This window comes from Ranitomeya imitator, chromosome 1 (assembly GCF_032444005.1).
Source record: "Ranitomeya imitator isolate aRanImi1 chromosome 1, aRanImi1.pri, whole genome shotgun sequence".
NCBI classification, from domain to species: domain Eukaryota; kingdom Metazoa; phylum Chordata; class Amphibia; order Anura; family Dendrobatidae; genus Ranitomeya; species Ranitomeya imitator.
The window spans coordinates 300413558-300441282 of NC_091282.1; positions in this window are offsets into that span (position 1 = coordinate 300413558).

Below are 27725 nucleotides of genomic sequence, written 5' to 3' on the forward strand. Positions count from 1 at the left end.
AGGCCCATGATCACTCTGGATAAACTGCAGAGATCTACAGCTGAGGTGGAACAGTCTGTCCATAGGATAACAATCAGTCGTACACTGCACAAATCTGGCCTTTATGGAAGAGTGGCAAGAAGAAAGCCTTTTCTCAAAGATATCCATAAAAAGTGTTGTTTAAAGTTTGCAACAAGCCACCTGGGAGACAGACCAAACATGTGGATGAAGGTGCTCTGGTCATATGAAACCAAAATCGAACTTTTTGGCAACAATGGCAAACGATATGTTTGGCGTAAAGGCAACACAGCTCATCACCCTGACTCTACACAAAGAAAAGAACCAGCATCATACAAATGGGATCACCACACCAATGATTTAGATACAAAAAGTAGCAAAATTTATTTAGACAAAAGCTCATCACCCTGAACACACCATCCCCACTGTCAAATATGGTGGTGGCAGCATCATGGTTTGGGCCTGCTTTTCTTCAGCAGGGACAGGGAAGATGGTTAAAATTGATGGGAGGATGGATGGAGCCAAATACAGGACCATTCTTGAAGAAAACCTGTTGGATTCTGCAAAAGACCTGAGACTGGGAGATTTGTCTTCCAACAAGACAATGATCCCAAACATAAAAGCAAAATCTACAATGGAATGATTCACAAATAAATGTATCCAGGTGTTACAATGGCCAAGTCAAAGTCCAGACCTCAATCCAATCAAGAATCTGTGGAAAGAGCTGAAAACTGCTGTTCACAAACGATCTCCATCAAACCTCACTGAGCTCGAGCTGTTTGCCAAGGAAGAATGGGCAAGAATTTCAGTCTCTCGATGTACAAAACTGATAGAGACATACCCCAAGCGTCTTTCAGCTGTAATCACAGCAAAAGGTGGCGCAACAAAGTAGTAAGTTAAAGGGGCCGAATAATATTGCACACCCCACTTTTCAGTTTTTAAATTTCCACAAAAATTTAAAATTATCAATACATTTCGTTTAACTTCACATTTGTGTTCCACTTGTTGATTCTTCACCAAAAATTTACATTTGGTATCTTTATGTTTGAAGCATGATATGTGGGAAAAGGTTGAAAAGTTCCACCGGGTCGAATACTTTCACAATGCACTATATATATATATATATATATATATATATACACACACACACTGTATATATATATATATATATATATACAGTGTGTGTGTGTATATATATATATATATATATATATATATATACTAGATGGTGGCGCGATTCTAACGCATCGGGTATTCTAGAATATGCATGTCCACGTAGTATATTGCCCAGTCACGTAGTATATTGCCCAGTCACGTAGTATATTGCACAGCGACGTAGTAGACAGCACAGACACGTAGTATATTGCCCAGTCACATAGTATATTGCCCAGTCACGTAGTATATTGCCCAGTCACGTAGTATATTGCCCAGCGACATAGTATACAGCACAGAGCCACATAGCATATTGCCCAGCCACGTAGTATATTGCCCAGCTACGTAGCATATTGCCCAGTCACGTAGTATATTGCCCAGCCACGTAGTATATTGTCCAGCGACGTAGTATACAGCACAGAGCCACGTAGTATATTGCCCAGCTACGTAGCATATTGCCCAGTCACGTAGTATATTGCCCAGTCACGTAGTATATTGCCCAGCGACTTAGTATATTGCACAACGACGTAGTATACAGCAGACACGTAGTATATTGCCCAGCTACGTAGTATATTGCCCAGTCACATAGTATATTGCCCAGTCACGTAGTATATTGCCCAGTCACGTAGTATACAGCACAGAGCAACGTATATTGCCCAGTCACGTAGTATATTGCCCAGCTACGTAGTATACAGCACAGAGCCATGTAGTATACTGCCCAGTCACGTAGTATATTGCCCAGCAACGTAGTATACAGCACAGCAGAGCCACGTAGTATATTGCCCAGTCACGTAGTATATTGCCCAGCTACGTAGTATGCAGCACAGAGCCATGTAGTATACTGCCCAGTCACGTAGTATATAGCACAGCCCACGCAGTATATAACAGTGGCCACGTAATATATAGCACAGCCCACATAGTATATAACACTGCCTATGTAGTATACAGCACAGAGCCACGCGTATGTAACAGCCCACGTAGTATACAGCAGTGTGGGCACCATATTCCTGTTAAAAAAATAATTAAAATAAAAAATGGTTATATACTCACCTCCTGGGATCCAGCGGAGCTCCGGCGATAGGCGTGCGGCTGCCGCCATCTTCCGTTCCCAGGATGCATTGCGAAATTACCCAGATGACTTAGCGGTCTCACGAGACCGCTAAGTCTTCTGGGTAATTTCGCAGTGCATCGCTGGGAACGGAAGATGGCGGCAGGCGCGAGCGGCTCAGCGGACAACGGAGGGTGAGTATAGCAGGTTTTTTGTTTTTCTATTATTGTTACCATTAAATTTTTTTACTATTGATGCCTCATAGGCAGCATCAATAGTAAAAGGTTGGGGACACACAGGGTTAATAGCGGCGGTAACAGAGTGCGTTACCCGTGGCATAACGCGGTCCGTTACCGCCGGCATTAATCCTGTGTGAGTGGAGGGGAGTATGCGGGCGCCGGGCAGTGACTGCGGGGAGTAAGGAGCGGACATTTTCTTCCGGACTGTGCCCGCCGCTGATTGGTCGTGGCTGTTTTGCCGCGACCAATCAGCGACTTGGATTTCCAGGACAGACAGAGGCCGCGACCAATGAATATCCGTGGCAGACAGACAGACGGAAGTGACCCTTAGACAATTGTATATATATATGTATATATATATATATATATATATATATATATATATATATTGGTATTGTCATGTCTGAAAAAGTCTGGACTATCTAGATATAAAATTATTTTAACCATATGTTAGACATTAAAAATAATTTTTTTTAAAGTCAATATTCAAGAACTTTTTTTCTTCTGTAATACACTCCTCCACAAAAATGCAATAAAAATCTAGCAAAATATCATATGTATGCCAAAATAGTATAAATAAAAATGTGAGCTCAACATGCATAAAAAAAAACTCACATCCTTGATGGAAAAATAAAAAATTACAAGTTCTGAATTTGCTTTGACCACTAAAATATAAAAATATTTTAAAAGTTTGATACGCTGTATTCATACTCATCTGAAGACTGATTCTTCAAGGCAAATAATTAGCATATATGTTTCATATACAGTATTTAAAAGTAATTCAGTCGCAACAAGGGATGCATTATTGGGATAATTTTTGGACTGTGTTAAATAAAAAATACACATGGTTTATCACAAATTGCTAAAACTTTGCAATCCAGTTTTAATCAATGCTCGCAGTAGTTTCCAAAGGGAAGGGGCTCAGCCTGTAATCTATGGGTTGTTAATTGGTTGCCATGGCAGCCGTGTACCTACCAATGCCCTCAGGTCTGCCATGTTACTATGCCAACTGTGTCTTGTCACAATACACTCCAATTAAAAGGTACTTTAGCATATTACATAGAAATTCCAGTTCCTGTTTGGTATAGCCAAGTTCATGATGACCCAAACTATAAAATTACCATGACATGTTCATTACAATGGGAAGAAAAAAATATTAAATAGTCAATTGAACCTCAAAAATTGTATCAATGATAGGAATGGTGACTTTATTGCGGTTTGTGAATAGGTAAATAAACAAAAAAAATCCCCATGAATGGGGTTGTTTGTACAGAATGTGCATGGATTTCTGTAAGCCGTAATCCCCTTTCACATGGCCAATTTTCTCATGTGATTGATCTTTGTTTTTCATGTCTAGAACACCAAGCCGCTATAGTCAACAGGGCTCGAAACATGTCCATTCTTTTTGTAGACTAGAGACATGTCTGTTCTTGAGGTTTAACTCACCCATGCAAGTCTACGGGACAATGAAAAACTCAGCACACTGATGGCATTCTAGATTAGAGAAGCTTGAGAAACCTTCCATCAATTAGTTTTTTGCAGGTTTTTTTGGGGGGGAGGGGAGTGATGGTAAAAATTGACACATTGATAAAATCTGATCTAATACACTGTTGGAAATAGCTCAGTTTTTCACATTCGAAAAAAACGGACATGTAAAACTGGCCCTAGGCTAGCTCCTTATGACTGTACTGTGGGTTTATTTGGTGCGCCATGTGGCAGTGATGCACGACCCAGCAGCGGGTCTTCTGACCTGAACTAAAAGCATCATTGGTAAATATCAGACTGTTAGTTCGAGTCAAGAGATCAACAGTCAGGCTGAGAATTGTAGTAGTAACACAAACCATAAACTACTGCTGTACTGTAGTGTGAATAATGCCTTATTCAAATGACTGGACCAATCCACAAATGTCAGCAACGAATTAGCATTATGTCACCAGTTTTGGAACCTATATGTGTCATACACATTGCGAACCGAGATATTGCGCCTGTGCAGTAGCCTCACAGGGCCATGCGGGCGCACTCTACTCTGCCATAGTGTGAGCTATGCACAGTGTCGGACTGGGGTGCCAAGGGCCCACCAGTAACATTGACTTTGGGGGGCCCACTTTTATCCTGCATACAAATATTACACTACCCTCCATCACAAATTTACCTATATCTCTATATAATAATAAACTGGGTAGTTTGGTAAATGAATGATGAGATGCTGTTTTTTCTGTACAGATTGAATCAAGTGAATTATGCCAAGTACTGCCCATATAGTAGGGTTGAGGGCCCAGATCTGCACAGGGGCCCACCGGGGGGTTACCCTGTTACCCTGTGAGCCAGTCCGAGCCTGGGTATGCATAAAACAGCACTGCGCAAGCACATAGATACGTCATCAGCGTCCTTCACATCAATCAAAGCTAGGCGCTTGTTTTGTGCTCTGCTCACAGTATGGCAGAGCAGAGTGTACCTGTGCAGTCACGTGAGGCTACGAGACTGAGGCTATGCAGGCGCGATATCTTGGTTCACAATGTGGATGATGCGCCCACATTAATCAAAGCGGGAGGACACGATTAGGAGCAGAGAAGAGAGACAGAAGCCGCAGCTAGGACGCCCATTGATCCAGACCACCCTTATTTACATACAGCACGGGAGCATATCAAATGGTATTTTGGGGGGGATTTGGGAGCAGATAGACACATTTGTGGGATGCAGCACAGGAACAGTTGAAGGTGGTGCCATTTGTCCATAGGCTCAAAAACTGGTGACAGGCTCGCTTTAAAGAGTAACCATCATTTTTATTTCATAAATCAATAATACACATGGAAATAAGCAACTTTGTCTTATCAGAGAAATCTGCTCCTTTTTCCTGGACTGATCATTCATTATCAAAATGAGCAGGAGGTGGGAGCAGATGACCCAGGAGGTGCCTTCCAACTCTACCATTCTATGATTCTATGAAAATTCTCAGTTCATTGATAAAACCTGTATTTAGTGAAGTTGGATTATTACCGTTTATACTCGAGTATAAGCCGACCCGAGTATAAGCCGAAACCCCTAATTTTGCCACAAAAAAATGGGAAAACGTAATGACTCGAGTATAAGCCTAGGGTGGGAAATGCAGCAGCTACTGGTAAATTTCAAAAATAAAAATAGATGTCAATAAAAGTAAAATTAATTAAGACATCAGTAGGCTAAGTGTTCTTGAATATCCATATTGAATCAAAAGCCCCATATAATGCTCCATACAGTTCATGATGGGCCCCATAAGATGCTCCATACAAAATACGCCCCATATAATGCTCCATACAAAATACACCCCATATAATGCTCCATAAAGTTTATGATGGGTCCCATAAGATGCTTCCTAAAAAAATATGCCCCATATAATGTTGCACAAAAGTTGATTATGGCCCCATAAGATGCTCCATAGAAACATTTGCCCCATATGCTGCTGCTGCGATTAAAAAAAAATGGCACCTCTTGTCCTGAGCAGGCGGGGACACCGGCACTTGCAATATTCACCTGTCCCCGTTCCATCGCCGTACGCTGCTGTGTCTTCTGGCTCTCTGTTCAGACAGAGGGCGCGCACTAACCATGTCATCGCGCCCTCTGACCTGAACATCACAGCCAGAGGATGCGGAAGACGGAGCCCGGCGGTGGAACTGGGACAGGTGAATATCGCAACACTCGCCCTCCCCCGTCATACTCACCTTTCTGGCGCGGTTCCTGGCAGCTCCTCCGATGCAATGGTCTCTGGCGCCAGCAGCTTGTTCCTGTGTTCAGCGGTCACTGGTACCGCTCATTAAAGTAATGAGTATGTGCTCCACCCCTATGGGAGTGGAGTCGCGTGCATATTCATTACATTAATGAGCGGTACCACATGACCGCTGAACACAGGAAAAGCTGCCGGAGACCATCGGAGATCAGGGACATGCAGAGACGCGCCGGGAGCAAGTGAATATGATGTGTCAGCTGCCACTCACCCTCCCCTCGACCCCCTGGGACAATGACTCGAGTATAAGCCGAGAGGGACACTTTTAGCCTAAAAAAATGGGCTGAAAATCTCAGCTTATACTGTAGTATATTTGGTACATTACTGAGGTAGGAGCTGGTAGTTGGTGCTGATACATTTTTATGCAGATGATGAGGGTTGGGGCAGAAAGACAGGGAAGTTGAAAGAATGCCTCTTCTCTCTTCTTCCTTCTACATAGAGTCTTATCAGTAGCAGCTGCCGTCTCCTATTTCAGTAATGGAATAATCCGACTTCACTGAATACAGATTTTACCGATGAATTTAGAATTTCAAGAATGAACAATCAGTAGAGTCGTAGTTGCGCCAATCCTCTGGAATTCTCTACCACAAGAAATTAGGACTAACCACAATTTACACAGATTTATTCGCGCCCTAAAAACACATCTTTTTAGGTGGCCTATCACGTTCCCTAATCGAAGTCCTTTTAGGCCGGTTTCACACGTCAGTGGCTCCGGTACGTGAGGTGACAGTTTCCTCACGTACCAGAGCCACTGACACATGTAGACACATTGAAATCAATGCATCTGTGCAGATGTCATTGATTTTTTGCGGACCGTGTCTCTGTGTGCCAAACATGGAGACATGTCAGTGTTCGTGGCAGCGCACGGATTACACGGACCCATTAAAGTCAATGGGTCCGTGTAAAACACGTACCGCACACGGACGTTGTCCATGTGCAGTCCGTGTGCCGTGCAGGAGACAGCGCTATAGTAAGCGCTGTCCCCCCCACATGGTGCTGAAGCCGCGATTCATATCTTCTCTGCAGCAGCATTTGCTGTAAAGAAGATATGAATAATCCTTTTTTTTTGTTGTTTCTCGTGTTTAAAATAAAGGTCCATGTCCCCACTCCCCTCCCACCCCCTATGCGCCCGCCCGCTGTTCTTAAAATACTCACCCGGCTCCCTCGCTGGCTGGCGCTGCTTCCTGTCCTGGCTGCACCTTCTACTGTATTCATTCGCGGTGAGGCGCCCTCTGCTGGATGTCCTTCGAGCGTGGGAAAAATTCAGAAAAGTTCCCAGGCTCAAGTTCATATGAGGACAACCAGCAGAGGGCGCCTCACCGCGAATGAAGGTAACTACAGGTCATTGACCTAGTTTCCATTCAATCCCTGGGGTTTTACAGTCAGGAACACAGCTGCATTATAGCAGAGCTCCTGGCTGTAAAAAAAATTAACCCCTTCAGATGGATTTACAACGTGGGACGTTACAGATCCTCGGAAAGTATGTATATTGTTGGTTTATTATTTTTTCTTTGTCACAGAACGAGGGTCTTCAGCCAGTGGATTGAGCGTACAATAAAATATTACAACAAACGGTGTGTTTATTTAATTAAAATACTTTTTAATAATGTGTGTGTGTTTTTTTTAACTCTTTCATACAATTGGATTAATAATGGAGAGGTGTCATAATTGACGCCTCTCCATTATTAATCTGGCTTAATGTCACCTTACAATAGCAAGGTGGCATTAACCCTTCATTACCCCATATCCCACCGCTACACGGGAATGGGAAGAGAGTGGCCAAGTGCCAGAATAGGCGCATCTTCCAGATGTGCCTTTTCTGGGGTGGCTGGGGGCAGGTGTTTTTAGCCGGGGGGGGGGGCAATAACCATGGACCCTCTCCAGGCTATTAATATCTGCCCTCAGTCACTGGCTTTACTACTCTGGTGGAGAAAATTGTGCGGGAGCCCACGCCAATTTTTTCCGCCATTTAACCCTTTAATTTAATAGCTAGAACGGCCAAATTTTGCACATACACACTACTAACATTAGTAGTGTGGAATATGCAAAAAAAAGGGGGATATGACATGGTTTACTGTATGTAAACCATGTCTCATATCATGTCGGGTTTAGGAAGGAGATAGCAAAAGCCGGCAATTGAATTACCAGCTTTTAAGCTATCTAGCGCTGGATGAAATATTAATATATATACATATATGTGTCTCAATGACATATATATATATATATATATATATATACCTATTCTATGTGTACACATTTATTCCACCTATTCTATTGTAAGCTGTCAGTGTGATTTTACTGTACACCGCACTGAATTGCCGGCTTTTCTCGCTAACACCGCTGCGTATTTCTCGCAAGTCACACTGCTAGTCCGTGTGTAATCCATATTTTTCGGGCCCCCATAGACTTGCATTGGCAATTTTTTTGCGCAATACGGTGACAAACGCAGCATGCTGCGATTTTCTACGGCCGTAGAAAGCCGTATCATACGGATCAGTAAAATACGGCAGATAGGAGCTGGGGCATAGAGAATAACTGGGCCGTATGCGTGTTTTACGGACGTATTTAATGCGCTCATACGTCCGTAAAACTCGCTAGTGTGAGGCCGGCCTTTATCTGAGAATATCTCTTCATCAACCGCACCCAAAAGCACCACACATACTGACTGGTGACCAGCTCATGCAGCCTTTATCTATCCCCATTCCCTCAAGATGGCTGGATTATCGTTGTAAATAAGCAGCTGTACTTTGTGTCTCCCCCACGTCATTGTAGATTGTAAGCTTTTATGAACAGGGTTGTCATTATTTTGCTTTAATTACTGTATTATCTTTAATGTTGTTACGTATGACTACTGTATATGAACTGTTGAATTGTAAAGCGCTGCGGAATATGTTGGCGCTATATAAATGAAGATTATTATTATTATAACCCCTTTACAACCTTAGACGTGCTCATACGTCCAGTTTGCCTGGTACTTACCGATCTTGGACGTATGCATAAGTCATGGTGATTTTGCGTGCACAGAGGCTGTGTGCGCGATCGCCGCTGGGTGTCAGTTAATTCTCAGTGCCAGGAGCGATGACCGCACTGCTCCCCACACTTTAACCCCCTAAATGCTGCACCTGCATTGCTATGCCTTGTAACTGCAATCAGACTGCAGAAAGTGAAAGTCTCAAAGTGGGACTAAGTAAGAAAGTTATAATAAAATAAGTGAAAAAAGTTGTAAAAATATTTTTTTCAAAAATCACAAAATAATAAGATATTTTTGCTGTGAGGGCTTGTTTTTTGCGGGAAAAGTTATACTTTTGAACAACACCATTGGTTTTAACATATCATGTACTGGAAAACGGGAAAAAAAAATTGTGCGGTGAAATGTCAAAAAAATTTGTTATTCCACAGTTGTTGTTTTTTTACCATGTTCATTAAACGCTAAAACTGACCTGTAATTATGATTCTCCAGGGCTTTACGAGTTCATAGACACCAAAAATGTTTAGGTTCTTTTTTATTTAAGCGGTGAAAAAAAAATCCAAACTTTGTTAAAAAGAAAATGGCTCCATTTTCCGAGACCTGTAGCGTCTCCATTCTTCGTGATCTTTAGCTGGCTGAGAGCCTATTTTTTGCATGCCGAGCTGACGTTTTTATTTATATCATTTTGATGCAGATACGATCTTTTGACCGTCCATTATTGCATTTTAGTGCAATGTTTTAGCGACCAACAAAAATTTAATTCTGATGTTTTGAATTTTATTTGCATAGTGATCGGGTTAATTCTTTTTTTATATTGATAGATCAGGCAATTCTGAACGCGGAGATACCAAATATGTGTGTGTTTGATTTTATTTCATTGTTTTATTTTGGATAGGGGCGAAAGGGGGTGATTTGAACTTTTATATATGTATATTTTTTTTTTTTTAATATTGTTAAAAACATTTATTTTTTTTTGCATGGTTCAATAGTTTCCATAGAGACTAGAAGCTGCAGTTGTCCAGTCGTCTCTGCTACATAAAGGCGATGATCAGATTGCCTGTATGTAGCAGAAATTCTCACTTGCTAGGACTAGTGATGAGGAGCGAGTATACTCGTTGCTTGGGTTTTCCCGAGCACGCTCGGGTGGTTTCCGAGTATTTGTGAGTGCTCGGAGATTTAGTTTTTGTTGAAGCAGCTGCATAATTTATGGCTGCTAGCCAGCGTGAGTACACGTAGGGGTTGCTGTTATGATCTGGTGGCCTAGGAGCAGCATGAGACGTACTCTGGAGAAGGTGGCACCTGTACTGACTGCAAACCCTGAACTTAGCAGCGCAACTAGAAGTAGCCGTGGGGGGTACCTAACACTCCTTAGACCCCTCGACACAGCCTAAGAACTAACTACCCCTAAAGACAGAAACAGGAAACCTATCTTGCCTCAGAGAAAATCCCCAAAGGATAGACAGCCCCCCACAAATATTGACTGTGATAGGAGAGGGAAAAAACATACGCAGACATGAAATCAGGATTTAGCATAGGAGGCCATACTAGCTAAATAGAAAGAATAGAACAGAGTACTATGCGGTCAGTATTAAAACACTAGAAAATATCCACCACAGAAAAATACAAAACACCACATCTGACTAAAGACATGGAGGGTATATCTGCATCTCCAGAGACACAGCTAGGCTGCAAAAAATCCTTCACAGACAAAGCTGGACAAGACAAAACATGAAAATGCACAGAACTATAAGGTCCACAGCAGGTGGACAGCAAAAACAAAGCCAGGACTTATCTTTGAAGAAAAGCACAGCGAACAGGAGAGACCAGAAGGGATGTGAATCCTCCAAAAACAATGGACAACTGGCAGGGACTAAAGAGTCCTGCAAAGCTATATACCCCAGTCAGTTTTGCAATTAGTAGATGCACCTGTCCAATCCTGCAGTCCAGGCACAACTGCATTACCCTCTACAACCACCGGAGGAAGCCCAAAAGCTGAATTCACAACAGTACTCCCCCCTTGAGGAAGGGTCACCGAACCCTCACCAGAGCCCCCAGGCCGATCAGGATGAGCCCGATGAAAGGTACGAACCAAATCAGCGGCATGGACATCAGAGGCAGAAACCCAAGAATTATCCTCCTGGCCACAACCCTTCCATTTGACAAGGTACTGAAGCTTCCGCCTCGAAAAACGAGAATCCAAAATCTTCTCAACAACATATTCCAACTCCCCATCGACCAACACAGGGGGCGGAGGATCAACAGAGGGAACAACGGGTTCCACATATTTCCACAACAAAGATCTATGGAAGACATTATGAATAGCAAAAGAGGTCGGAAGCGCCAGGCGAAAGGACACCGGATTAATAATCTCAGAAATCCTATAAGGACCAATAAATCGAGGCTTAAACTTAGGGGAAGAAACCTTCATAGGAACATGACGGGAAGATAACCAAACCAGATCCCCAACCCGAAGCCGGGAACCAACACACTGACGACGGTTAGCAAAACGTTGAGCCTCCTCCTGAGACAGCACCAAATTGTCCACCACATGAGCCCAAATCTGCTGCAACCTGTCGACCACAGAATCCACACCAGGAAGGTCAGAAGGCTCAACCTGCCCAGAAGAAAAACGAGGATGAAAACCAAAATTACAAAAAAAGGTGAAACCAAAGTAGCCGAACTAGCCCGATAAACCAATGGCAAAAGAGCCACCCAATCATCCTGATCAGCAGACACAAAGCATCTCAAATAGGTCTCCAAGGTCTGATTAGTTCGCTCAGTCTGGCCATTTGTCTGAGGATGAAATGCAGAAGAAAAAGACAAATCAATGCCCAGCTTGGCACAAAAGGCCCGCCAAAACCTAGAAACAAACTGGGAACCTTTGTCGGACACAATATTCTCCGGAATACCATGCAAACGGACCACATGCTGAAAAAACAACGGAACCAAATCAGAAGAAGAAGGCAATTTAGGCAAAGGCACCAAATGAACCATCTTAGAAAATCGGTCACAGACAACCCAGATAACCGACATCCTTTGGGAAACAGGAAGATCGGAAATAAAATCCATAGAAATATGTGTCCAGGGCCTCTCGGGGACCGGTAATGGCAAAAGCAACCCACTAGCGCGGGAACAGCAAGGCTTAGCCCGCGCACAAATCCCACAGGACTGCACAAAAGAACGCACATCCCGCAACAAAGATGGCCACCAAAAGGACCTACCAACCAAATCTCTGGTACCAAAAATCCCTGGATGGCCAGCCAACACAGAACAATGAACCTCGGAAATCACTTTACTAGTCCATCTATCAGGAACAAACAGTTTCCCCACCGGACAGCGGTCAGGTTTATTAGCCTGAAATTCCTGAAGAACCCATCCTAAATCAGGGGAAATGGCAAAAAGGACCACCCCTTCCTTCAGAATGCCGACCGGCTCAAGAACCCCAGGGGAATCAGGAAAAAAACTCCTAGAGAGGGCATCCGCCTTAACATTCTTAGTACCAGGAATGTACGAGACCACAAAATCAAAATGGGAGAAAAACAGGGACCATCGAGCCTGTCTAGGATTCAGTCGTTTGGCAGACTCGAGGTAAATCAGATTCTTATGATCGGTCAGGACCACAATACGGTGCTTGGCCCCCTCAAGCCAATGTCGCCACTCCTCAAATGCCCACTTCATAGCCAACAACTCCCGATTGCCGACATCATAATTGCGTTCCGCAGGCGAAAACGTCCGAGAAAAGAAGGCACACGGTTTCATCAAGGAACCATCAGAATTCCTCTGAGACAAAACGGCCCCTGCCCCAATCTCAGACGCGTCAACCTCAACCTGAAATGGAAGAGAAACATCTGGCTGACGCAACACAGGGGCAGAAGTAAATCGGCGTTTAATCTCCTGAAAGGCAGAAACAGCCACGGAGGACCAATTCGTCACATCAGCGCCTTTCTTTGTCAAATCGGTCAGAGGTTTAACCACACTGGAGAAGTTGGCAATGAAACGACGATAAAAATTAGCAAAGCCCAAGAATTTCTGAAGGCTCTTCACAGATGTGGGCTGAATCCAATCATGAATGGCCTGAACCTTAACCGGATCCATTTCTATAGATGAGGGAGAAAAAATGAAGCCCAAAAAAGAAACCTTCTGCACTCCAAAGAGGCACTTCGACCCCTTCACAAATAAAGCATTACTACGGAGGATCTGAAATACCATCCTGACCTGTTTCACATGAGACTCTCAATCATCGGAAAAAATCAAAATATCATCCAAATACACAACCATGAATTTATCAAGATAACTCCGAAAGATATCATGCATGAAGGATTGGAACACAGATGGGGCATTAGAGAGTCCGAATGGCATCACAAGGTATTCAAAATGGCCTTCGGGCGTATTAAATGCAGTTTTCCATTCGTCACCCTGCTTAATACGAATAAGATTATATGCCCCTCGAAGGTCTATCTTGGTAAACCAGCTAGCCCCCTTAATCCTAGCAAACAAATCAGTAAGCAAAGGCAAAGGGTATTGAAATTTGACCGTGATCTTATTCAAGAGGCGATAATCAATACAGGGTCTCAAGGAGCCATCCTTCTTGGCAACAAAAAAAAACCTGCTCCCAATGGTGAAGAAGATGGCCGAATATGCCCCTTCTCCAAAGACTCCTTAATATAGCTCCGCATGGCGGCATGTTCTGGCACAGACAGGTTGAAAAGTCGGCCCTTAGGGAACTTACAACCTGGAATCAAGTCAATAGCACAATCACAGTCCCTATGTGGTGGAAGGGAACTGGATTTGGGCTCATCGAATACATCCTGGAAATCTGACAAAAACTCAGGAATTTCAGAAGAGGGGGAGGAGGAAATTGACATCAAAGGAACGTGTTCATGAACCCCCTGACAACCCCAACTAGTCACAGACATAGATCTCCAATCTAACACCGGATTATGTACCTGTAACCATGGGAAACCCAGCACAATATCATCATGCAAATTATGCAACACCAGAAAACGACAATCTTCCTGATGGGCTGGCGCCATGCGCATGGTCAGCTGTGTCCAAAACTGAGGTTTATTTTTAGCCAACGGTGTAGCATCAATGCCCCTTAAAGGAATAGGGTTCTGCAAAGGCTGCAAGGGGAAACCACAACGTCTGGCAAATTCTAAGTCCATTAAGTTCAGAGCGGCGCCTGAATCCACAAATGCCATGACAGAAAATGATGATAACGAGCAGATCAAGGTCACAGATAACAGTTGCGCAGTACTGATAGTAACAGAACTAGCGATTCTCTTTGTACGCTTAGGGCAATCAGAAATAACATGAGCAGAATCGCCGCAGTAAAAACACAACCTATTCTGGCGCCTGAATCTTAGACGTTCAGCTCTAGACAAAATCCTATCACACTGCATAGGCTCTGGGCTCCGCTCGGAGGACAACGCCACAGTGTGCACAACTCTGCGCTCGTGCAAGCGCCGATCAATCTGAATGGCCAGAGACATAGAATCACTCAGACCAGCAGGCGTGGGGAACCCCACCATAACATCTTTAATGGATTCAGAAAGACCCTTTCTGAAAATTGCCGCCAAGGCATCCTCATTCCATTTAGTCAGTACAGACCATTTTCTAAATTTCTGGCGATACGATTCTGCCGCTTCTTGACCCTGACACAGGGCCAACAAGATCTTCTCAGCTTGATCCACAGAATTAGGCTCATCATACAATAACCCCAATGCTTGAAAGAAAGAATCAACATTAAGCAAAGCAGGATTGCCAGTTTCCAGGGAAAATGCCCAATCCTGTGGGTCACCACGCAGCAGAGATATGATAATTTTAACCTGCTGAATGGGATCACCAGAAGACCGGGGTCTCAATGCAAAAAACAGTTTACAGTTATTTTTGAAACTCAAAAATTTGGATCTGTCACCAAAGAATAAATCAGGAGTGGGAATCCTAGGTTCTAAGGCAGGAGTCTGAACAATATAATCTGAAATACCCTGTACCCTAGCAGCAAGCTGATCCACACGAGAAACTAACTCCTGAACACTCATGTTATTACTAGGTTCCGCAGCCACCCAGAGATTAAGAGGGAGGAACAGGCTAGGGAAAAAAAAATGGCTCAAAACCTTTCCTCCCTTCTTCTGAGATGCAATTAACTCTGTTGTGAATTCTGTTGTCGGGCTCCCTCCTGTGGTCATGAATGGTACTTCGGCTGGTTCTGTCCATGGACTTCCTCTGGTGGGTGTTTCTGAGTTTCCTTCCACAGGTGACGAGGTTAATTCGTTAACTGGCTGCTCTATTTAACTCCACTTAGATCTTTGCTCCATGCCACCTGTCAATGTTCCAGTATTGGTCTAGTTCTCTCCTGGATCGTTCTTGTGACCTGTCTTCCCAGCAGAAGCTAAGTTCCAGCTTGTATTTCTTTGGTTTGCTATTTTTCTGTCCAGCTTGCTATTTTTATTGTTGTCTTGCTTGCTGGAAGCTCTGGGACGCAGAGGGAGCGCCTCCGCACCGTGAGTCGGTGCGGAGGGTCTTTTTTGCGCCCTCTGCGTGGTCTTTTTGTAGGTTTTTGTGCTGACCGCAATGTAACCTTTCCTATCCTCGGTCTGTTCAGTTAGTCGGGCCTCACTTTGCTAAATCTATATCATCTCTGTGTTTGTATTTTCATCTTTACTCACAGTCATTATATGTGGGGGGCTGCCTTTTCCTTTGGGGAATTTCTCTGAGGCAAGGTAGGCTTTATATTTCTATCTTCAGGGCTAGCTAGTCCCTTAGGCTGTGCCGAGTTGCATAGGGAGCGTTAGGCGCAATCCATGGCTATTTCTAGTGTGTTTGATAGGATTAGGGATTGCGGTTAGCAGAGTTCCCACGTCCCAGAGCTCGTCCTTTATTATCAGTAACTATCAGGTCTTTCCGTGTGCTCTTAACCACCAGGTCCATTATTGTCCTGACCACCAGGTCATAACAGTACAGGTGGGCCAAAGTACTAATGCATCTCAATAGAGGGATAAGAGAAGTTCTGAGACCATTTTTTTTTCTTTGCAGTGTGTTTTGTCTCTCTTTTCCCCTTTACCTCTGGGTGGTTCAGGACATAGGTGTAAACATGGACATTCAAGGTCTGTCCTCTTGGATGGATAATCTCACTACAAGGGTACAAAACATTCAAGATTTTGTGGTTCAGAATCCGATGTCAGAGCCTAGGATTCCAATTCCTGATTTGTTTTTTGGTGATAGATCTAAGTTCTTGAATTTCAAAAATAATTGTAAATTGTTTCTTGCCTTGGAACCTCGCTCCTCAGGTGACCCTGTTCAACAAGTAAAGATCATTATTTCTTTGTTTCGTGGTGACCCTCAAGCAGGGCCGGCTCCAGGTTTTTGAGGGCCCCGGGCGAAAGAGTCTCAGTGGGCCCCCCTTTAACACATACCCCGATTCATGATCGCATATAAACACAGCCATGTAGTATATAACACTGCCCACGTAGTATATAGCAGCCCATGTAGTATATAGCAGCCCATGTAGCATATAGCAGCCCATGTAGTATATAGCACAGCCCACGTAGTATATAGCAGCCCACGTAGTATATAGCCACGCAGCCCACGTAGTATATAGCAGCGCAGCCCACATAGTATATAGCAGCGCCACTCACTCATGCACTGGTAGGACTAGGAGCTTCTCCTGAATCTGCCTCATAACTTCAGCAGCACAGCAGCCAGCCAGGGGCGGAGAGCAGAGCAGAGAACTCTCTCCCCCCACAAACAATGTCACACTGGCTGCCTTCTCTTAACCCCTATGTGTGCCTGCCTGGCTGCACTCACTGAGTGATAAGATGCTTGTGTCAGAGCTGGCACATAGGGGTTAAGAGAACGCAGCCAGCAGTGACTTTGTGGGCGGAGAGAGCATGTTATCTCCTGCTCTCCCAGCTGTATCTATGACAGCCTGAGTGGGCCCCCCTCTCTCCCCAGGGCCCCGGCATTTGCCCGCTGTGCCGGGTGCTGACGCCGGCCCTGCCCTCAAGACTGGGCATTTTCCCTTGCGCCAGGAGATCCGGCATTGCGTGATGTTGATGCATTTTTCCTGGCGCTTGGATTGCTTTATGACGAACCTAATTCAGAGGATCAGGCAGAGAAAATCTTGCTGGCTCTGTGTCAGGGTCAGGATGAAGCGGAGATATATTGTCAGAAGTTTAGAAAGTGGTCTGTGCTCACTCAGTGGAATGAATGTGCCCTGGCAGCAATCTTCAGAAAGGGTCTCTCTGAAGCCCTTAAGGATGTCATGGTGGGATTTCCCATGCCTGCTGGTCTGAATGAGTCTATGTCCTTGGCCATTCAGATCGATCGACGCTTGCGTGAGCGTAAAGCTGTGCACCATTTGGCGGTACTATCTGAGCATGGGCCTGAGCCTATGCAATGTGATAGGACTTTGACCAGAGCTGAACGGCAAGAACACAGACGTCGGAATGGGCTATGTTTTTACTGTGGTGATTCCACTCATGCTATCTCCGATTGTCCTAAGCGCACTAAGCGGTTCGCTAGGTCTGCCACCATTGGTACAGTACAGTCTAAATTTCTATTGTCCGTTACTCTGATTTGCTCTTTGTCATCCTATTCTGTTATGGCATTTGTGGATTCAGGCGCTGCCCTGAATTTGATGGACTTGGAGTTTGGTAGGCGCTGTGGTTTTTTCTTGGAGCCCTTGCAGTATCCTATTCCATTGAGAGGAATTGATGCTACGCCTTTGGCCAAGAATAAGCCTCAGTACTGGACCCAATTGACCATGTGCATGGCTCCTGCACATCAGGAGGATATACGCTTTCTGGTGTTGCATAATCTGCATGATGTGGTCGTTTTCGGGTTGCCATGGCTACAGGTTCATAATCCAGTATTGGACTGGAAATCTATGTCTGTGTCCAGCTGGGGTTGCCAGGGGGTACATGGTGATGTTCCATTTTTGTCTATTTCGTCTTCCACTCCTTCTGAAGTTCCAGAGTTTTTGTCGGATTATCGGGATGTATTTGATGAGCCCAAAGCCAGTGCCCTACCTCCTCATAGGGATTGCGATTGTGCTATTGATTTGATTCCTGGTAGTAAGTTTCCTAAGGGCCGATTGTTCAATTTATCTGTGCCAGAACATGCCGCTATGCAGAGTTATATAAAGGAATCCTTGGAGAAAGGCCATATTCGCCCGTTGTCATCACCATTAGGAGCATGGTTCTTTTTTGTGGCCAAGAAGGATGGTTCTTTGAGACCTTGTATTGATTACCGCCTTCTTAATAAAATTACAGTCAAATTTCAGTATCCTTTGCCGTTGCTGTCTGATTTGTTTGCTCGTATTAAAGGGGCTAGTTGGTTCACCAAGATAGATCTTCGAGGGGCGTATAATCTTGTGCGTATTAAACAAGGCGATGAATGGAAAACAGCATTTAATACACCCGAGGGCCATTTTGAGTACCTGGTTATGCCATTCGGGCTTTTCAATGCTCCATCAGTATTTCAGTCTTTTACGCATGACATCTTCCGAGAGTACCTGGATAAATTCCTGATTGTGTATTTGGATGATATTTTGGTCTTTTCGGATGATTGGGAGTCTCACGTGAAGCAGGTCAGAATGGTGTTCCAGGTCCTTCGTGCGAATTCCTTGTTTGTGAAGGGGTCAAAGTGTCTCTTTGGAGTTCAGAAGGTTTCATTTTTGGGTTTCATTTTTTCCCCTTCTACTATCGAGATGGACCCTGTTAAAGTCCAGGCCATTTACGATTGGACTCAGCCGACATCTGTGAAGAGCCTGCAAAAGTTCCTGGGCTTTGCTAATTTTTATCGGCGCTTCATCGCTAATTTTTCTACTGTTGCTAAACCGTTGACTGATTTGACCAAGAAGGGTGCTGATGTGGTCAATTGGTCTTCTACAGCTGTAGAGGCTTTTCAGGAGTTGAAGCGTCGTTTTTCTTCTGCCCCTGTGTTGTGCCAGCCAGATGTTTCGCTCCCGTTTCAGGTTGAGGTTGATGCTTCTGAGATTGGAGCAGGGGCTGTTTTGTCGCAAAGAAGTTCTGATGGCTCGGTGATGAAGCCATGTGCTTTCTTTTCTAGAAAGTTTTCGCCTGCTGAGCGTAATTATGATGTTGGTAATCGTGAGTTGTTGGCCATGAAGTGGGCATTCGAGGAGTGGCGTCATTGGCTTGAAGGAGCCAAGCATCGCGTGGTGGTCTTGACAGATCACAAGAATTTGACTTATCTTGAGTCTGCCAAACGGTTGAATCCGAGACAGGCTCGATGGTCGTTATTTTTCTCCCGTTTTGATTTTGTGGTTTCGTACCTTCCGGGCTTTAAGAATGTGAAGGCTGATGCCCTGTCAAGGAGTTTTGTGCCTGACTCTCCGGGTGTTCCTGAGCCGGCGGGTATTCTCAAAGAGGGGGTAATTTTGTCTGCCATCTCCCCTGATTTGCGGTGTGTGCTGCAAAAATTTCAGGCTGATAGACCTGACCGTTGCCCAGCGGAGAAACTGTTTGTCCCTGATAGATGGACTAGTAGAGTTATCTCTGAGATTCATTGTTCAGTGTTGGCTGGGCATCCTGGAATCTTTGGTACCAGAGATTTGGTGGCTAGATCCTTTTGGTGGCCGTCTTTGTCACGGGATGTGCGTTCTTTTGTGCAGTCCTGTGGGACTTGTGCTCGGGCTAAGCCCTGCTGTTCTCGTGCCAGTGGGTTGCTTTTGCCCTTGCCAGTCCCGAAGAGGCCCTGGACGCATATTTCTATGGATTTTATTTCGGATCTCCCCGTCTCTCAAAAGATGTCGGTCATTTGGGTGGTTTGTGATCGCTTTTCTAAGATGGTCCATTTGGTACCTTTGTCTAAATTGCCTTCCTCCTCTGATTTGGTGCCATTATTTTTCCAGCATGTGGTTCGTTTACATGGTATCCCGGAGAACATCGTTTCTGACAGAGGTTCCCAGTTTGTTTCGAGGTTTTGGCGATCCTTTTGTGCAAGGATGGGCATTGATTTGTCTTTTTCCTCGGCTTTCCATCCTCAGACAAATGGCCAAACCGAACGAACTAATCAAACTTTGGAAACATATCTGAGATGCTTTGTTTCTGCTGATCAGGATGATTGGGTGTCCTTTTTGCCGTTGGCTGAATTCGCCCTTAATAATCGGGCCAGCTCGGCTACTTTGGTTTCGCCGTTTTTCTGCAATTCTGGTTTCCATCCTCGTTTCTCTTCAGGGCAGGTTGAGTCTTCGGACTGTCCTGGTGTGGATACTGTGGTGGATAGGTTGCAGCAGATTTGGACTCATGTGGTGGACAATTTGACATTGTCCCAGGAGAAGGCTCAACTTTTCGCTAACCGCCGGCGCTGTGTGGGTCCCCGACTTCGTGTTGGGGATTTGGTTTGGTTGTCGTCTCCTTATGTTCCTATGAAGGTTTCCTCTCCTAAGTTTAAGCCTCGTTTCATTGGTCCGTATAAGATTTCTGAGGTTCTTAATCCTGTGTCATTTCGTTTGGCCCTTCCAGCTTCTTTTGCCATCCATAATGTGTTCCATAGGTCGTTATTGCGGAGATACGTGGCGCTTGTGGTTCCATCCGTTGATCCTCCTGCCCCGGTGTTGGTTGAGGGGGAGTTGGAGTATGTGGTGGAGAAGATTTTGGATTCTCGTGTTTCGAGACGGAAACTCGAGTACCTGGTCAAGTGGAAGGGTTATGGTCAGGAAGATAATTCCTGGGTTTTTGCCTCTGATGTTCATGCTGCCGATCTGGTTCGTGCCTTTCATTTGGCTCATCCTGATCGGCCTGGGGGCTCTGGTGAGGGTTCGGTGACCCCTCCTCAAGGGGGAGGTACTGTTCTAAATTCTGTTGTTGTGCTCCCTCCTGTGGTCATGAATGGTACTTCGGCTGGTTCTGTCCATGGACTTCCTCTGGTGGGTGTTTTTGAGTTTCCTTCCACAGGTGACGAGGTTAATTCATTAGCTGGCTGCTCTATTTAACTCCACTTAGATCTTTGCTCCATGCCACCTGTCAATGTTCCAGTATTGGTCTAGTTCTCTCCTGGATCGTTCTTGTGACCTGTCTTCCCAGCAGAAGCTAAGTTCCAGCTTGTATTTCTTTGGTTTGCTATTTTTCTGTCCAGCTTGCTATTTTTATTGTTGTCTTGCTTGCTGGAAGCTCTGGGACGCAGAGGGAGCGCCTCCACACCGTGAGTCGGTGTGGAGGGTCTTTTTTGCGCCCTCTGCGTGGTCTTTTTGTAGGTTTTTGTGCTGACCGCAATGTAACCTTTCCTATCCTCGGTCTGTTCAGTTAGTCGGGCCTCACTTTGCTAAATCTATTTAATCTCTGTGTTTGTATTTTCATCTTTACTCACAGTCATTATATGTGGGGGGCTGCCTTTTCCTTTGGGGAATTTCTCTGAGGCAAGGTAGGCTTTATTTTTCTATCTTCAGGGCTAGCTAGTTCCTTAGGCTGTGCCGAGTTTCTAGTGTGTTTGATAGGATTAGGGATTGCGGTTAGCAGAGTTCCCACGTCCCAGAGCTCGTCCTTTATTATCAGTAACTATCAGGTCTTTCCATGTCCTCTTAACCACCAGGTCCATTATTGTCCTGACCACCAGGTCATAACATAACTCATTGTTGGCCAGTTGTACTGTTATGATCTGGTGGCCTAGGAGCAGCATGAGACGTACTCTGGAGAAGGTGGCACCTGTACTAACCGCAAACCCTGAACTTAGCAGCGCAACTACAAGTAGCCGTGGGGGGTACCTAAAACTCCCTAGACACCTCGACACAGCCTAAGAACTAACTACCCCTAAAGACAGAAACAGGAAACCTATCTTGCCTCAGAGAAAATCCCCAAAGGATAGACAGCCCCCCACAAATATTGACTGTGAGAGGAGAGGGAAAAAACATACGCAGACATGAAATCAGGATTTAGCATAGGAGGCCATACTAGCTAAATAGAAAGAATAGAACAGAGTACTATGCGGTCAGTATTAAAACACTAGAAAATATCCACCACAGAAAATACAAAACACCACATCTGACTAAAGACATGGAGGGTATATCTGCATCTCCAGAGACACAGCTAGGCTGCAAAAAATCCTTCACAGACAAAGCTGGACAAGACAAAACATGAAAATGCACAGAACTATAAGGTCCACAGCAGGTGGACAGCAAAAACAAAGCCAGGACTTATCTTTGAAGAAAAGCACAGCAAACAGGAGAGACCAGAAGGGATGTGAATCCTCCAAAAACAACGGACAACTGGCAGGGACTAAAGAGTCCTGCAAAGCTATATACCCCAGTCAGTTTTGCAATTAGTAGATACACCTGTCCAATCCTGCAGTCCAGGCACAACTGTATTACCCTCTACAACCACCGGAGGGAGCCCAAAAGCTGAATTCACAACAGGTTGCCTGGTTGCTAGGGAATACCCACATATATTCAAGCTGCCTAGCAGCCGCAAATCATGCAACTGCGGTGGCAAAAACTAAATCTCCAAGCACTCACAAATACTCTGAGACAACCTGAGTGTACTCGGGAAAACCCGAGCAATGAGTATCCTCACTCATCACTAGCCTATGACCCGATGGTTGGCGCTCATAGCAATCCGGCTATGACAACATTAGAGGTCTGCTGGAGACATCTGGTTGCATTGCCAACCCATCAGTGACCCGGGGTCACAAATGGATGGGATTTCTGGCGCGAGTTAAATGCCGCTGTCAGAGAATGACAGCGACACTTAATAGGTTAAGAGCCGTGGGTGGATCGCGATTCCACCCACGGCTGTTAGATGCACATGTCAGCTGTTTAAAATCTTTCTGCTCTTCTGGCACTTAGGGACTCTTTATATGGAGTCCGCAAACTATTATAGAAAATTCTGCGCTCCAGGATGCCTCCTGTATAACAGTACAGCTTTGCCATATGGTGAAACTCGGAAGTGACAGAACGCTATTTCCAATAGCACTCTTTCCCTCCCGAGTCTCGCCGTATTACTAAGCAGTACAGTACAGCCACATATGGGGTATTTCTACATTCAGCAGAAATTGTAGGACAAATTTTTGTGCCATTTTTACCCAATTCCCAGTGTGAAAATGTAAAATCTGGGGCTAAAACAGAATTTTGGTGGTAAAAATGTAATTATTTTTTTCTTCATTGCCCAATGGTATAAAACTATGTGATCCACCTGTGGTGTCAATATGATCACTGCACCCATAGGTGAATTAATTGAGAGGGGTATTTTGTCAAATCGGTTCTGTTATCGGGAGTTCTGCTGTTCTGGAACCTCAGGGGCTTTGCCAATGTGATATGGCATGCTCAAACCAGTCCAGCAAAATGTGAACTCCAATATGGCGCTTCTTCCCTTCTGATCTTTGCACTGCGTCTCAAAAGTAGTATATTTCGACTACATATGGGGTATCGGTGTACTCAGGAGAAGTTGCAGAACAAATTTTTGGGTCAATTTTCTTCAGCTATCCTTGTGAAAATAAAAAAACATTGGGCTAAAATAACATTTTTGTGAGAAAAATTAGATTTTTTATTTTCACGACTCTGTTATAGAGTTCTGTGAAGCAGCTGGGAGTTCAAGGTGCTTAACACACATCTAGATACATTTATTGGCTCTAGCTTCCAAAATGGTGACACATGTGAGGGTTTTCCACTGTTTAGGCACATTAGGGGCTCTTGAAACATGACATTGGCAGACCATTCCATCAAAGTCTGAGTTACAAAATTTTACTCCTTCTTTTCTGAGCCCCGCCTTGAGCTGAAACAGTAGTTTATTCCCACATATGGGGTATCTACATACTCAGGAGAAATTGCACAACAAGTTTTGGGGGCGATTGTGCTATCCTTGTGAAAATAAAAAAAACTTGCGACTAAACATTTTTGTGGAAAAAATGTGATTTTTTTTATTTTCATGGATCAATGTTGTAAACTTTTGTGAAGCACCTGGGGATTCAAAGTGCTCACCACACATCTAGATACTGTTTAGGCACATCAGGGCCTCTCTCAAGTGCGACATGGCATCTACTAATTATTCCAGCAAATCTTGCATTCAATAAGTGAAATGGCGCTCCTTCATTTCCAAGCGCTGCTGTGCGCCCAGACTATAGCTTTCCCCCACATATGGGGTTTTGTCAGAAATTGCACAACAAATCGTATGGTACAATTTCTCCTTTTAGCCTTGTGAAAATGTAAAATTTGGGAATAAAAAACATTTTTGTGGGAAAATGTGATTTTTTTTTTTATTTTTACAGCTCAACGTTATAAACTTCTGTGAAGCACCTGAGGGTTAAAGGTACTCAGCAAACATCTAGTTAAGTTCCCTGAGGGGTCTAATTACCAAAAAATGTGTCAGTTAAGGGCGGTTTTCACTATTTAGGCACATCAGGGCTTTCCATAAGCAACATGGCATCCGCTAATTATTCTAGCAAATTTTACATTCAAAAAATCAAATGGCGCTCCTTCCCTTCCGAGCTCTGTCATGTGCCCACAAAGTGGTTTTCCTCCACATCTGGGAAACAGCATACTCAGGAGAAATAGCACAACAAATTTGGGGTCCACCCTTGCAAAAAGAAAAGATTTGGAGCCTAAAGTAAATTTTTTGAGACAAAAAGTTCAATGTTAATTTTTTCCTTTCACATTCCATTAATTCCTGTGAAGCATCTGAAGGATTAACAAACTGCTTTAGGGTATGTGAACACGTTGCGGATTCTCTGCGGATCCGCAGCGTTTTTTGCAGTGCAGAAACGCTGCAGATCCGCAATTGATGTACAGTACAATGTAAATCAATGAGAAAAAAAAATGCTGTGCATACTTTGCGGAAAATCCGCTGAGGAAACGCTGCGGTTTAAAAGAAGTAGCATGTCACTTCTTTTTTTGTGAATCTGCAGCGTTTTTGTACCCATTCCATTATAGAAAACTGCAGGGGTAAAAAACGCAGCAAATCCGCAAGAAAACCGCAGCAAAAACACAAAAAAACACTGCAGAACCGCACAAAAAATGCGACAAATCCGCAGGTGCGTTTTCTGCCAGGAAAGGCAGAATCCGCACCAGAAATTCCTAAGCCTAATCCGCAACATGTGCACATAGCCTTAGGCACTGTGCACATGATGCGGATTTGCTGCAGATCCGCAGTGGATTTTTCCATGCAGAAACGCTGCAGATCCACACTGTGATGTACAGTACAATGTTATTCAATGGGATAAAAAAAAAGCTGTGCAGATGGTGCGGAAAAATCAGTGCGGAATTTCTGCGGATTTCAAAGAAGTGCATGTCACCTCTTTTGTGTGGATCTGCAGCGTTTCTGCACCCCATGATAAAAATCCACAGTGGCAAAAAACGCAGAAAATCCGCACAAAATACGCATCAATTCCGCATAAAAACGCGGCAAATCCACAGCTGCGGATTCTGCCAGGAGATGCGGATTTTGTGCAGAAAATTCTGCACCTCTTTTCCTACATGTGCACATAGCCTAAATGTGGGTTTGAGCACCTTGGGGGGTGTAGTTTTTACAATGGTGTCACTTTTGGGTATTTTCTGTCATATAGGCCCCACAAAGTCACTTCAAATGTGATGTGGTCCTTAACCCCTTCATGACCCAGCCTATTTTGACCTTAATGACCTGGCCGTTTTTTGCAATTCTGACCAGTGTCCCTTTATGAGGTAATAACTCAGGAACGCTTCAACGGATCCTAGCGGTTCTGAGATTGTTTTTTCGTGACATATTGGGCTTCATGTTAGTGGTAAATTTAGGTCAATAAATTCTGCGTTTATTTGTGATAAAAACAGAAATTTGGCGAAAATTTCGCAATTTTCACATTTTGAATTTTTATTCTGTTAAACCAGAGAGTTATGTGACACAAAATAGTTAATAAATAACATTTCCCACATGTCTACTTTACATCAGCACAATTTTGGAAACAACATTTTTTTTTGCTAGGAAGTTATAAGGGTTAAAATTTGACCAGCGATTTCTCATTTTTACAACAAAATTTACAAAACCATTTTTTTAGGGACCACCTCACATTTGAAGTCAGTTTGAGGGGTCTATATGGCTGAAAATACCCAAAAGTAAACACAATTCTAAAAACTGCACCCCTCAAGGTGCACAAAACCACATTCAAAAAGTTTATTAACCCTTCAGGTGCTTCACAGCAGCAGAAGCAACATGGAAGGAAAAAATGAACATTTAACTTTTTAGTCACAAAATTATCTTTTAGCCACAATTTTTTATTTTCCCAATGGTAAAAGGAGAAACTGAACCACGAAAGTTGTTGTCCAATTTGTCCTGAGTACACAGATACCCCATATGTGGGGGTAAACCACTGTTTGGGCGCACGGCAGGGCTTGGAAGGGAAGGAGCGCCATTTGACTTTTTGAATGAAAAATTGGCTCCACTCTTTAGCGGACACCATGTCACGTTTGGAGAGCCCCCGTGTGCCTAAACATTGGAGCTCCCCCACAAGTGACCCCATTTTGGAAACTAGACGCCCCAAGGAACTTATCTAGATGCATACTGAGCACTTTGAACCCCCAGGTGCTTCACAAATTGATCCGTAAAAATTAAAAAGTACTTTTTTTTCACATAAAAATTCTTTTAGCCTCAATTTTTTCATTTTCACATGGGCAACAGGATAAAATGGATCCTAAAATTTGTTGGGCAATTTCTCCTGAGTACACCAATACCTCACATGTGGGGGTAAACCACTGTTTGGGCACATGGTAAGGCTCGGAAGGGAAGGAGCGCCATTTGACTTTTTGAATGAAAAATTATCTCCATCGTTAGCGGACACCATGTCGCGTTTGGAGAGCCCCTGTGTGCCTAAACATTGGAGCTCCCCCACAAGTGACCCCATTTTGGAAACTAGACCCCCCAAGGAACTTATCTAGATGCCTAGTGAGCACTTTAAACCCTCAGGTGCTTCACAAATTGATCTGTAAAAATGAAAAAGTACTTTTTTTTCACAAAAAATTTCTTTTCGCCTCAATTTTTTAATTTTCACATGGGCTATAGGATAAAATGGATCCTAAAATTTGTTGGGCAATTTCTCCCGAGTACGCCGATACCTCATATGTGGGGGTAAACCACTGTTTGGGCACACGGCAGGGCTCGGAAGTGAAGGTGCGCCATTTGACTTTTTGAATGGAAAATTAGCTCCAATTGTTAGCGGACACCATGTCGCATTTGGAGAGCCCCTGATGTGGCTAAGCAGTAGAAACCCCCCATAAGTGACCCCATTTTGGAAACTAGACCTTGAAAGGAACTTATCTAGATCTGTGGTGAGCACTTTGAACCCCCAAGTGCTTCATAGAAGTTTATAACGAAGAGCCATGAAAATTAAAAAAAATTATTTTCTCAAAAATGATCTTTTAGCCTGCAATTTTTTATTTTCCCAAGGGTAACAGGAGAAATTTGACCCCAAAAGTTGTTGTCCAGTTTCTCCGGAGTACGCTGATACCCCATATGTGGGGGTAAACCACTGTTTGGGCACATGCCAGGGCTCGGAAGTGAAGTAGTGACGTTTTGAAATGCAGACTTTGATGGAATGCTCTGCGGGCTTCACGTTGCGTTTGCAGAGCCCCTGATGTGGCTA